Source organism: Cherax quadricarinatus, chromosome 56 (genome assembly GCF_038502225.1).
Source record: "Cherax quadricarinatus isolate ZL_2023a chromosome 56, ASM3850222v1, whole genome shotgun sequence".
Lineage (NCBI taxonomy): Eukaryota > Metazoa > Arthropoda > Malacostraca > Decapoda > Parastacidae > Cherax > Cherax quadricarinatus.
Window position 1 is genome coordinate 16,830,141 of NC_091347.1, and position 14,404 is coordinate 16,844,544.

Genomic DNA, 14,404 nt, shown 5'->3' on the forward strand with positions numbered 1-14,404 from the left:
ATCCGGAATGCGTATGAGCAGCCTCCCAGCGTCCACGCCACACAAAGGTGCCCCACAAACCATTCCCAGTCAGTGTGGCATTGTTTATTGGTGAGTAGCCATCACCCCAAGCATTCATACAATACATTTCGTAATACAATGGACCCTCGGCTAACGAAGGCATCGTCTAACGATAAATTCGCCCAACGAAGTGTTTGAGCGTAAAAATTTTGGCCCGGCCAACGATGAAAACCTCGACCAATGTGATTCGTCCTGAACCTGTCCGTCCAGCCTGAGCCCCTCAGCTGCCCTGCCATCATTGTTTACAAGCCAGGGTGGCCGGTTCCATGCATACATTCAATATATTTTGTATTATTCCATTGTTTTTAGTGCTTGTAACTGCTAAATAAGCCCAAAGAAAACTTCTAGTGCCAACCCTGTGGTAAAAAGGGTGAGAAATACTATCGAAATACTATCGTACCACAGTCAGCTGCTGCTGCACCACCGTCAGCTGTACTACTTGAAGATGTGAAGAGACTGTTGTTGGTGTGGCTTAACGAGAAACAGTTACTGAGAAACAATTAACCCCAGAGGGTTAGCCACCCAGGATAACCCAAGAAAGTCAGTGTGTCATCGAGGACTGTCTAACTTATTTCCATTGGGGTCCTTAATCTTGTCCCCCAGGATGCGACCAGCACCAGTCGACTAACACCCAGGTGAACAGGAAAAAATGCCTGGAACTAGTGCTCATATTAGTGAATTTAAGGCCAGCAAAGGTTGGTTTGAGAGATTTAAGAATCGTAGTGGCATACAGTGTGATAAGGCATGGCGAAGCTGAAAAATTCCAACCCCAAGTGTTCAATTGTGACGAAACGGGCCTGTTCTGGAAGAAAATGCCAAACAGGACCTACATTACTCAGGAGGAAAAGGCACTCCCAGGACACAAGCCTATGAAAGACAGGCTAACTTTGTTTTGTTGTAATGCTAGTGGGGATTGCAAAGTGAAGCCTTTACTCATGTATCACTCTGAAAATCCCAGTGTTCAAGAAAAAGTCTCTCATCACTCATCAATACTCTTCAATAAGGGTATCATTTTAACATTTATTTATATAGTTATTGTGCATGTCTCATTGTTTTCTTTGAAGGGAAATCTATTTTTCATGAAAAAATAATGATTTTTTTTAATACTTTTGGCTGTCTGGAATGGATTAACCCTATGACTGCCGCAACCCCCAATCCTGAGGTGTCTCCTGGTGTCGCAAAATTAAAAAAAAAAAAAAATTATTTTTTCTTATGAAATGATAAGAGAATCTTTTCCCGATTGTAATGACACCAAAAAAAACGAAATTTGATGGAAAACTGATGTAATTATGCTCTCGCGAAGTTAGCGACCTCGGCGCTGTTTACAAATCGGCTATTTCGCCCACTTTGAGCCCTATTTTCGCCTAATTCCATTGTTCCAGTCGCGCAAACTCATAGCTATTTCTTTAGAACTCCATTTTTTCTATTGATTGAATACAAGAAACTGCCCATTTACCGATTTCAACTACCTAATAATGTGGTCAGAAATTTGCAATTTGGCCAATTTCACGAAAACTAAAAAATTTGACAATTTCAAAATAAGGTCCAGAATGAACAATGCAGACATTCCTGGCTCTAAAATAACATTTTCTTTGCTCATCAGTCATGTCTCCAGGCCCCTCTGATATTACTCTTGCTTTCTATTTTAAATTTTTATTCAAACAAAAAATAGAAGACTTACTATTATGCAGACTATTGCAATACTGTAATAATTGTATAAATAACATCAACCCATTCATGACTGCATATTAGAATGGCTAGTTGGACATTTATTGGACAATGACATCATTTGTTTACTTTTGAACATTGGCAAAAATCAAACATTTCCCCTAGTTTGAGCTCCATTTCTAGGTTCTTTTTATAGTAAAATCAATCAAAATCACCTCTATTTCTATAATATGTTTTCCATTCTATCAAATGAGACCAAGAAAACGAGAATACAACCATAAATACTATACGAAAATAGACCACAAAGTCGGCATTTTAATTAAAAAAACGGTCGGAGTTTTTTTTTTCTCATTATGCACTGCGTGCTCCAGGATTTTTTTTATATGGTGCACACTGGCCACACAGACCCATTCTCTCACATGTGGGCCTACTAGCTTTCTCCTGCTTGATTTGAAGCCGCTAGAATTTATGAGTATATATACGTCAAACACGGTACCTCGTAAGACGTATATATACGGCCGCAACAGTCAAAGGGTTAATTGGATTTCCATCATTTCTTATGGGGAAAATTAATTCGGCTAACGATAATTTCATCTAGCGATGAGCTCTCTGGAATGGATTAATATCATTAGCCGAGGGTCCACTGCACAGTGGAACTCCAAATATTGTCCGCTGTGCTTATCGATCAATTCATATTTAGTCCAGTTTTTGGATGGAAATTTTGTTTTGTATTTCGGTCGGTGCCTCATAAATTGTCCATATCATACATGTCGGCCCGCCTCCTGCTGGGATGCCACGCGTAGGTGAGTCAAGTCTCCCTGTGTTTCTCAGTGAATGAGCATATATTCCGTGCATTCATCCAAACATTTCCTTAAAATCCATTGGTTTTTCTGCGTGCTTATTAAGTGCGACTGTGAAATAAGCCACCATGGGCCCAAAGAAAGTTCAGAGTGCCAGCCCTTTGGTAAAGAAAGTGAGAAACGCGATGGAATTTAAGAAAGAAGTTATTGAAAAATATGAGTGTGCAGGTGCTGGAACTTGCCAGGATGTATGGGGAATTCAAATCAACAATCACATCCATCCTAGCATAGAAAGAACAAATCAAGGAAGCTGATGCGGCAAAAGGGATAAACATGTTAACGAAAAAGAGATCACAGACAATGGAAGATGTGGAGAAGTTGTTGTTGTGGATCAGCGAGAAAGTTAGTGGGAGATAGTGTTTCAGAGACTATCATTTGTGAAACAGCGAGGCAGCTGCATGTAGATCTTGTAAAGAAAATGCCTGGAACTAGTGCTGATGTTAGTGAATTTAAGGCCAGCAGAGGCTGGTTTGACAGATTTAAAAAGCGTAGTGGCATACAGTATTGTAAGGCACGGTGAGGCTGCAAGTTCAGACAAAAATGCGGCTGAAAAACTTGTGCAGGAATTCAAGGGGTATGTAGAGACTGGAGAATTCTAATCCCAACAAGTATTCATTTGTGATGAAACAAGCCTCTTTTTGAAGAAAATGCCAAAGAGGACCTACATCACGCAGAAAGAAAAGGCACTGCCAGGACACAAGCCTATGAAAGATGGGTTAACTCTTTTGTTCTGTGCTAATGCTAGTGGGGATTTCAAAGTGAAGCCTTTACTGGTGTATCACTCTGAAATTCCCAGTGTGTTCAAGAAAAACAATGTCGTCAAGAGTAGATTGTGTGTGATGTGGAGGGCTAACAATAAGGCATGGGGTCACAAGGCAAATTTTCATTGACTGGGTCCATGAAGTATTTTGCCTGAGTGTGAAAAAATACATCCCTCCAGGAAAATAAATTGCCACTCCAGTGCCTCCTGGTAATGGACAATGCTCCTGCTCATTCTCCAAACTTGGTAGACCAATTGTCTAAGGATTTCGGTTTTATAACAGTGAAGCTCTTGGCTCCTAACACCACTCCTCTCATCCTGCCCATGGACCAGCAGGTCATTTCTAACTTCAAAAAACTCTACACAAAAGCAGTGTTTCAAAAGTGTTTTGAAGTGACTTTGGACACTGAACTGACCCTAAGAGAGTTCTGAAGGAATCACTTCAATATCTAAAACTGCATAACCCTTATAGGTAAGGCTTGGCAGGGAGTGACTTCCAGAACTTTGAACTCTTCTTGGAGAAAATTGTGGCCAGAATGTGTCCTCAAGAAAGATTTTGAAGGGTTTGAGGCTGACCCTGATGACCCTATGCATGTTGTGGAATCTATTGTCTTTGGGGAAATCCATGGGATTGGATGTAAGTGACAAGGATGTGGAAGAGTTGGTGGAGGACCACAGGGAAGAGCTAACCACTGAAGAGCTGCAACACCTTCAACTGGAACAGCAACAGACCACAGTTGAGGAACTTACTTCAGAGGAGGAGAAAGAAAGGGAAGGAGGTACCTTCTTCAGAAATTAAGGAGATTTGTGCAATGTGGAGTAGGGTGGAAGCTTTTGCTGAGAAATATCATCCTGACCAAGCTGAAACAAGCCATATCTGCAACATGTTCAGTGACAAAATTTTGGCCCACTTCAGGCAAATCTTAGAGAGGCGCCAGAAACAGAACTCTCTGGACAGGTTTTTTGTGCGACAGGGGTGCAGTGACTCTCAAGCTGGTCCTAGTGCCATTAAAAGACGAAGAAGGGAAGTAACCCCAGAGAGGGACTTGTTACCTGAAGTCATTATGGAAAGGGATATCCTTTCCAGACAGTAACCCCAACTCCCTCTCCCCTCCTTGCCTAATTCCATATGCCAACAAGTGTCTTTAATAAAGGTATGTAATGTTTATATTATTTATCATTGTTTTGTGTATGTAAGAGTATGGTTAAACTTTACAAAATGTATTTTTTTTTATTTTTTTTTTATTAACACACTGGCCGATTCCCACCAAGGCAGGGTGGCCCGAAAAAGAAAAACTTTCGCCATCATTCACTCCATCACTGTCTTGCCAGAAGGGTGTTTTACACTACAGTTTTTAAACTGCAACATTAACACCCCTCCTTCAGAGTGCAGGCACTGTACTTCCCATCTCCAGGACTCAAGTCCGGCCTGCCAGTTTCCCTGAATCCCTTCATAAATGTTACTTTGCTCACACTCCAACAGCACATCAAGTATTAAAAACCACTTGTCTCCATTCACTCCTATCAAACACGCTCACACATGCCCGCTAGAAGTCCAAGCCCCTTGCACACAAAACCTCCTTTACCCCCTATTCTTGGGTGTCTGGAATGGATTAATTGTATTTACATTATGGGAAATATTGCTTCATATTTAGGCAGTTTCGAATTTAGGCTAACCTTCTGGAACGGATTATGGCCGATGATTGGGGTTCCACTGTACAGTGGACCCCCGCATAACGATCACCTCCGAATGCGACCAATTATGTAAGTGTATTTATGTAAGTTCGTTTGTACGTGTATGTTTGGGGGTCTGAAATGGACTAATCTACTTCACAATATTCCTTATGGGAACAAATTCGGTCAGTACTGGCACCTGAACATACTTCTGGAGTTAAAAAATATCGTTAACCGGGGGTCCACTGTATTCTATTCTTTTTTGAGCTTGCACCATAGGCCCAAAGAAAGCTTCTGGTGCCACCCCTTTGGTAAAGAATGTGAGAAACCCAATAGAATTCAAGAAAGAAATCATTGCAAAATATGAAAGTGGTGTGCATGTGGCCCATCTTGCCAGCACTAGTTCCAGGCATTTTTTCCTGTTCACCTGGGTGTTAATCGACTGATGTGGGTCGCATCCTGGGGGACAAGATTAAGGACCCCAGTGGAAATAAGTTACAGTCCTCGATGACTCGCTGACTTTCTTGGGTTATCCTGGGTGGCTAACCCTCTTGGGGTTAATTGTTTCTCGGTAATTGTTTCTCGTTAAGCCACACCAACAATAGTCTCTCCACATCTTCGAGTGGTACAGCTGACGGTGATGCAGCAGCAGCTGACTGTGGTACGATAGCATTTCTCACCCTTTTTACCACAGGGTTGGCACTAGGTTTCTTTGGGCCCATGGCTTATTTAGCAGTTACAAGCACTATAAACAATGGAATAATACAAAATGTATCTAATGTATGCATGAAACTGGCCACCCTGGCTTGTAAACAATGACAGCAGGGCAGCTGAAGCACTCAGGCTGGACAGACAGGTTCATTGAGTGAGATTTTTATCGTTAGGCGGGCTAAAATTTTTACGCTCAAACACTTCGTTAGGTGGATTTAACGTTATGCAATGCGTTCGTTAGCTGAGGGCCCACTGTATATCTTGCTACTTGCACTTAGGTCACACTACATATGCATGTAGATGCATATACAGTGGACCCCCGGCTTACGATATTATTTCATCCCAGAAGTATGTTCAGGTGCCATTACTGAACGAATTTGTTCCCATAAGGAATATTGTGAATTAAATTAGTCCATTTCAGACCCCCAAACATACACGTACAAACGCACTTACATAAATACACTTACATAATTGGTCGCATTGGGAGCTGATCATAAACCGGGGGTCCACTGTATATACACACCCCTCTAGGTTTTCTTAATAATTCTTATTCTTGTTTATTTCCTCTTATCTTCATGAGCCTTTCATTCATCCCCTGGTGAGAGCCTCCATGCTGAGGCGAATGTTCCTTCCTTAGCCAATTGTCATGATGCTCACTGCTTTCATTACTTTGTCCACTCTCATGACCTTCGTGTTCCTTCTACGTATAGGTTAGTCTCAGACATTAGTAGAAGTCTGTTATTTGATTGGTGCCCCTGCTTACTCTTCTTCATCTTCACTCCTGTCTTCTCTCCAGTTGCCTCCCTTATATATCCATGTAGCGTCTCCCTTTTTCCCTTTCCCCTTGGGAGGTTCCAATGGTTCATGTCTGTTCTTACCTACTGCTGTGCACCAAAGCTGTCCTACCTCTTTTTCTTGATCGCTTCTGGTCGCGTGCTTGTGCCGTCACTGTTTATACAGATGGTTCTAAATCTTTTGACAGTGTTGGGTTCGCGGCGGTGTTCCCTGATGATGATGTCCAAGGTAATTTGTTAAACTCTCCTAGTACATACTTTTACCACCAAGTTGTATGCCATCCTCATAGCGCTTCTCTGTATTACATGCATGTCTCCTTCGGCATTTGTGATCATTATGGATTCCCTTAGCACTTTATAGGCCATTAAACAATTTGATTCCCCTCATCCACTGATCCTTCGTATTCAACTTTGGTTGCACCGTGTAGCTAGCAAAAAGAAGGTCATTTTCTGTTGGGTCCCTGGACACATTGATGTGTGGGGCAGTGAACAGGATGACGCTGCTGTGCGGTCAGTGGTGTGTGATCTTCCAGTTTCCTATAGAGGTATTCCGTTCGGGGATTATTTTACCGTCATCTCTGCCTGCCTTTACGGCCATTGGCAACAACAGTGGTCAGACATGCGCCATAACAAATTGCACTCTATTAAACCACTTTTGGGTTTGTGGCCATCTTCTTACCACTGTTGCCGTACTTGGGAGACTGTGTGCTCCCATCTCCGCATCGACCATACTCGTCTTACCCATGGGTATCTTGTGGAATGAGACACTATTCCTCTCTATGAGGTTTGTTGGGTCCCTATTTCAGTTTTTCACTTTCTTGTGGATTGTCTGGTTTACCAGCAAGCTCACAGGATTTACCTATGCCGACACCCTACCACTTTTACCCTATCTTCCCTTCTTGCAGATGGCCCTGCCTTTGACTTACAATCTCTTTTTGACTTTTTGTCAGCAACTGCTTTACTATACAAACTTTGACACACAGCCCCTAGCATCCCTTCCAGCCCTTTTCTCCCCTCATCTCTGATCCCCTTTCCACCTAGCTGTTTATAGTCCCAGCACTATTTTCTACCCCACAGACCCTTGTCAGTTTAGTGCTTTATTTGATTATAACAATATATGGGTGTGAAGCATGGGCTTCAAATATTGCAGAGAGGAGGTGGCTATAGGCAGTGGAGATGTCATGCTAAAGAGCAATGCAAAGTTTCATTATGCAATAAATTCACAGCACAGAAATTAGAAGATGGTGTGGGTTTACCAAAGGTATGATTGAGAAGTTGCTGAGGTGATTTGGAGATTTAGAGGATGGAGCAGGATAGGTTGACCAAGAGTGTGTATAAATCTGCTTTGGAAAACAGGAGAGGTAGAGGTCATCTAAGAAGGGTTGGAGAGGGAGTTGTTAGGAGGTTGTGCACTGAGCAGGCTTGTGCGAGCACATTAGATTGGAGTACAGATAAGTGGATTTTATGGCTTGAAATGCTGTTGGAGTGTGAAGGTGACAAAAAGGGATTCAAGTAAAACTGGTCAGACAAACTTGAACCATGAAGGAGGGAAGTACAATACCTGCACTCCGAAGGAAAGGTGGGAAGGTTGTAGTGCAGAAGCTCATTTTAATTGTGATGTCTGTATATTTTATAGCAAGACAGCTCCCACTTTGGTAGGAGATAGTGGTTGTGTTAAAAAGAAAAAATGTAGCTTTTACTTGTACTAATAAATAAAACTTAGTTACTCAGTGACATGGGTCCTGAAGTTTCAATAGCCATGACACACGTGTTAGGATTACCAAGGTAACAGCATGAATAAGATCAAAATAACAGTTCTCACTCCTTAAAAACAAATGGTTAAGATGAACTTCTCTCTGCTCCTGTATTATTAATTTTTTTTATCACTGGCCATTTCCCACCAAGTTAGGATGATCCATACAAGGAAACACATTCACCACCATTTCTTCAACAGCTTCTTTGTCAGAAGAGCATGAACATCACAATTTAAATGACCCTATGAGCTTGAACACACTCGCCCTTCCATCAAAGTGCCGGCACATTACTTTGCATCGTCAGACCTCTTCAAGGGGGGCTCCTTGGCGTGGTGAAGAGGCTCTTGGTCTGAGGAATTAGACCTATCGGTCTTCTTCCTCAGACCGAACCTAATTACCCCCCAATCTCCCCTCCCCTATCCCATCCTCCCCTTTTTCCTTTCCTCCTCCTCCTCCTCCCCACCCCTCCCTTTTGCCCTTCCTCTTTTTGTCCTTTGGGATTTCTCCCACAGGCTCGCTAGTTCCTGGGTAGGGGAAAGGATACCGGGGTCCATCCCATTCCGTTGAGGTTCTTAGCGGTGGCGTAGTTTGCCGTGGAATCTGGATCGCCTGGGGATGTCCCGATCCCTCTCCGGTATCCCGGAGTAGCTTTGGGTGTCTTTCGGGCGACGAGTGTATCTCTGGAAGCCACCTTTCGGATTCCGGGGGTGGTGGCCGAAGGAGGTATGCTTTGTGGCGGATATCCGGCCGCCCTCTCTTTTGTCCACCGAGGTAGCTCGGCAGATGTGAGGTTGCTATCCCGGATTGTTAGTTTACTAGCATGATGGGTAGGGTATGGCACGGGTTCCATGCTGCATCTGCGCTACTTGCGGTGCTGAGGTCCTCTTGGGCGCGGAGGGAGATTTCTGGCCCTTTCATTCCTCCTAGGACCTATCCCTCCCCGGTCCCCCCCTTTTTTTTTTTCTTTTTTTTTTTATTTTCTTTTCTTCTTTCTTTTTTTTTCTTAAAAACAAAAAGAAAGACGTAACCTAACCATGGCAGCCCTAGTCCATGAACCTGGTACCCCCGGGCCCCTTCTTGATACCGCACCCCGTTCTGACCCCGCCTCGTCTTTGGACCACTCTTCAGACATTCCTCATGCCTCTGTACCTATTGCCGGTGCTGTTTCCTCACCCGCTTCAGGTGCTGAGGCCTCGACTGACTCCTTCGATTTATCGGACCTTCGCTCTCCTCTGACTATGCTTCCGGCCTCTCCCTCTACGGTGCGGCAATTTTCAAATTGCCGACCCATTCCACGTCGGACCAACTCTGGTCCCACGCCTAAACGGCAACAACAATTACCTGCTGATGATACTTCTCCACCTTCTCGTTCTTCTCAGAAATGATCGACACGTCCTTCACTACCTTTCCACGCTCAGTTTCAGACTGAACAGTGGACTAAATTCTTCACTTTACGACCAACTTCCTCTACTGCCTATCTTTCTGACCATAGTATTGGCAAGGCACTCCTACGCCATGTTGGTAAAGATATTTCTTTTCATGCTCTTAAGAGCGGTACGCTCATCATTACCGTACAGAATGCTACCCAGGCTCATGAGCTCTCTCGTCTTTCCCATATCGATACTGTTCCTGTCACTCTTGAAAAACATCATTCCCTCAATTCTTGTAGTGGTACCGTCATTCTGCCCCATACCATAGTTCAACAAAATTTCCAGACATGTGGCACTGACATTCTAGAACAGCTGGAACTCCAAGATCTCCCAATCCTCAAGGTAGACACTTACGTTCTTCCTGCCCGTGGGCGGAGACGATACCCTAGCAATGTGGCTCGTTTAACTTTTGACAGCCGAAAACTCCCATCCTCAGTTTATATAGCAGGACATCGGTTACAAGTTCGAAAGGTGATCCCTACACCACAACAGTGTAGAAATTGCTGGCGATTTGGCCATCCAGCGAAATATTGCAGATCTATCGCCGAATGCCCAGTCTGTGGTGCCGATGACCATTCTAATACGTCTTGCAATCGATCTCCCTCTTCCCTTAACTGTCATGAGGCTCACCCTTCGTACTCTCGCCGTTGTCAGGTCTATTTAAACGAGCGGGAAATCCGTTACCTCAAAGAGACAGAAGGTCTCCCTTATGCCATGGCAGTTTCTCATCTCCGCCTCCAAGGGAGACTCCCACGTGTTTCTTATTCCTGTGTTTCAAAACGTCCCCCCACTTCTGGTATCCCATCTTCTACACCCACCTCTGTGGTTACCTCTCCCATAATCACTCCTGTATCTAATCCTTTTGCTGTCCTCGGCTCAGACGTCCCTACTTCAACGCCTCAGTCTAATCTCGCTTCTTCGAGTTCTCTCTCACAAGCCTCAGTATCGACGAGACCTCGTATTACACCTCCCAATCGTCCCTCTACTTCTCAAAAGTCAAAAAAAGGTCCGGTAACACCTCCTACCCATCTTCCACCTCCTCATTTTACCCTCCCTGTCTCTGTCCCTGGTTCTTCCCCTCTCACTGGCTCAGTTACAAGTGCAGAGGTTCACCCTCCTCCTCGTAATGTACCTTCCTCCCCTGTTCCCTCCCAAGTTTCTTCCTCTTCTGCCACCTCCAAGGTTCCTGCCTCTTCTGTCCCCTGCCACGCTTCTCCAGTTCCCTCCACCCTTTCGCCCCCCCCTACCTTGGTACAGTCCAATACAGTTCCAATCTTTACTCATCCTCCCCCTACCATTCCCAGTATTGTCTCCCATACGACATCTCTGAATTCCGAAACACTTGAAGCAATCTCTGAATATATTGCAGAGACCAAAACATCAATGGACACTGATCCACCTTCCGCTCTTTCTCTCTCCTCTGCTCCATCTGCGCAACTCCTTTCTTCACAGCGCACCGTTCCTTCGCTGCTTGAACATTTTCCACTGCCTCCGCATGTGGACTTTTCTAACCCTTCTAGTCCGTAGGAACCCTTACCTGCGGATTTCAAGTATCTTTATCATTGCCAATCATGGCCTATTTACAGTGGAATATACGCGGCCTCAGGGGTAATCGGGGTGAGCTTCAGATGTTACTGTCCCAGTTTGCCCCTGTTGGTGTTTGCTTACAGGAACCAAAATTACACTCTGCTGTTATTTCTCACATCTCAGGCTATAATTTATTGTATTCTTCAGATCCTTTTCCTGATGGGACCTTTAATGAAAGTGCCCTTCTTCTCCGCACTGATATTCCGTACCATCAGCTATTTGTTCATACTTCGCTGCATTACACAGCAGCCCGTATCCACTTACATAGGTGGTATACGCTCTGTTCTTTATATCTCTCTCCTTCTTGGGCATTATCTATTCCGGATTTTGCCTTCCTTGTTTCGTCATTACCGCCACCGATTCTGTTACTTGGTGATTTTAATGGCCACCATTTCCTCTGGGGGGGGTCTCACTGTGATTCCCGTGGAATTCAGTTAGAGGCTTTTCTTGCCACCCACCCCCTCCATGTTTTAAATACAGGTACTCACACCCATTTTGATCCTCGGACTCATACTCTCTCTTGCATCGATCTCTCAGTCTGCTCTTCCTCCGCCGCATTAGACTTCACTTGGTCTGTTCTCCCGGACTTACATGACAGTGATCATTTCCCAATCATTCTTACTTCCCCTTCATATTCGCCACCTCTTCGCACCCCACGCTGGCAATTTAATCGGGCAAATTGGAATCTTTACTCACACCTAACTGTTTTTAAAGAGGTTCCTTCTTTGTCCTCCATCGATGAGCTTTTACACCTCTTCTCGTCCTCCGTTTTCACCGCAGCTTCTCATTCTATACCGCAAACTTTGGGCAGGCATTCTCAGAAATGCGTGCCTTGGTGGTCTCCTGCTTGTGCTCGTGCAGTACGTTTGAAACGCGCTGCATGGGGCAGGTACCGGTACAATAGAACCACAGAGCGACTCCTTGATTTTAAACAGAAGCGTGCGATCGCTCGCCGTGTCATCCGTGACACTAAACACACTTGCTGGCGAGATTATGTCTCCACCATCACCTCTGCTTCCTCTATGAGTGCAGTCTGGAAAAAAGTACGAAAACTGAGTGGTAAATATTCTCCTGACCCGGCTCCTGTTCTGCGGGTTGCCGGTGTTGATATAGCAAACCCACTAGATGTTGCCAATGAAATTGGCAATCATCTGGTCCGTATTTCTCAGGGACTCCATCTATGCCCCTCATTTCTTTCCTCAAAGTCAGCCAGAGAGTTAGCACCCTTGGACTTTTCTTCTCTCAGAGAAGAACAGTATAATGTGCCTTTTACACTTCAAGAACTGGAGGCAACACTCTCAGCTTGTCGATCATCGGCAGCTGGGCCCGACGACATTCATATTCGTATGCTACAACATTTACATCAGTCAGCCCTTGCAGTCCTATTACGCCTTTACAATCTTATTTGGTCACAAGGAGTTCTTCCACAGCTGTGGAAATCCGCCATTGTTCTCCCTTTCCGCAAACCAGGCACTACGGGACATGAAACCTCCCACTATCGTCCCATTGCTCTTACCAGTGCAGTTTGCAAAGTAATGGAACGCCTAGTAAATAGACATTTAGTGTGGTATTTAGAGACACACAACAGTCTCTCTACTCGTCAATATGGCTTTCGTAAGGGACGTTCTACCATAGACCCCTTACTACGCTTGGATACGTATGTTCGTAATGCCTTTGCGAATAACCACTCAGTTATTGCCATATTTTTTGACCTTGAGAAGGCATATGACACAACTTGGAGGTATAATATTTTAGCCCAAGCCCACTCCTTAGGCCTTCGAGGCAATCTACCATCCTTCCTTAAGAACTTTTTAACTGACAGGCATTTCCGTGTTCGGGTTAATAATGTGCTCTCCCCGAACTTTATCCAAGCTGAAGGTGTCCCCCAGGGATGTGTTCTGAGCACAACACTTTTTCTCCTTGCTATTAATGATTTGGCCTCTAGTCTTCCATCAAATATTTGGTCATCACTCTATGTTGATGACTTCGCTATTGCCTGTGCAGGCGCTGACTGTCACCTCCTTACAGTTTCTCTCCAACATGCAGTCGACCGTGTTTCCAATTGGGCCACCACACGTGGGTTTAAATTTTCCAGCACTAAAACCCACCAAATCACTTTCACTAGACGCTCTGTCATCTCCGATCATCCTTTGTACCTCTATGGCTCCCGTATCCCTGAACGTGATACAGTCAAGTTTCTGGGCCTCCTCTTTGATCGTAGGTTATCCTGGAAACCTCATATTACCTCTCTGAAGGCAACTTGTCACAGCCGGCTGAACCTTCTTAAAACCCTTGCTCATCTTTCGTGGGGAGCTGATCGTCGAACCCTCCTTCGCCTACATTCCACCCTTATTTTATCGAAACTTGATTATGGTGACCAGATCTATTCAGCGGCATCTCCTGCTACTCTCTCTAGCCTTAACCCCATTCATCACCAAGGATTACGTTTATGCCTTGGTGCTTTTCGCTCTTTCCCTGTCGAAAGCCTCTATGCAGAAGCGAACGTTCCATCCTTATCCGATCGCCGTGATGCCCATTGCCTGCGCTACTATGTACGCTCTCATGATCTCCGCAATCCTTCCATTTATAGAATGGTCACTGATATTAGTAGACATTCTTTATTTGTTCGCCGCCCCTGTTTACTCCGTCCCTTCTCTCTTCGCCTTCATTCGCTCTTGTCTTCTCTTCAACTACCACCTTTCTATGTACATGTAGCATCTCACTTTTCCCTACCCCCCTGGGAAGTTCCAGCTGTTCAAGTCTGTTCTTTCTCCCTCCCTTGCTCGAAAGCCCAACTGTCTACGGTCGCTTCCCGCTCTCTTTTTCTTGACCACTTTCACTCTCATTCTCATGCCATTGCTGTGTACACAGATGGCTCTAAGTCTTCTGACGGCGTAGGATTCGCAGCAGTGTTTCCGGACAGCGTCGTACAAGGGCATTTACTATCTTCGGCTAGTATTTTTACTGCTGAATTATATGCCATCCTTACAGCACTTATCCGTATTGCATCTATGCCTGTGTCATCATTTGTGGTTGTCTCAGACTCCCTTAGTGCTTTACAGGCTATACAAAAATTTGATACACCTCACCCCTTAGTCCTCCGTAT

At 44.5% G+C, this 14,404-nt stretch overlaps 1 protein-coding gene across 3 annotated transcripts in view; it reads right to left on the bottom strand.

The window, feature by feature from the left end:
- The window catches only part of LOC128700694 (syntaxin-12-like), a 73,639-nt gene that overhangs the window by 17,464 nt on the left and 41,771 nt on the right, over positions 1–14,404 (bottom strand). The window lies entirely within an intron of this gene.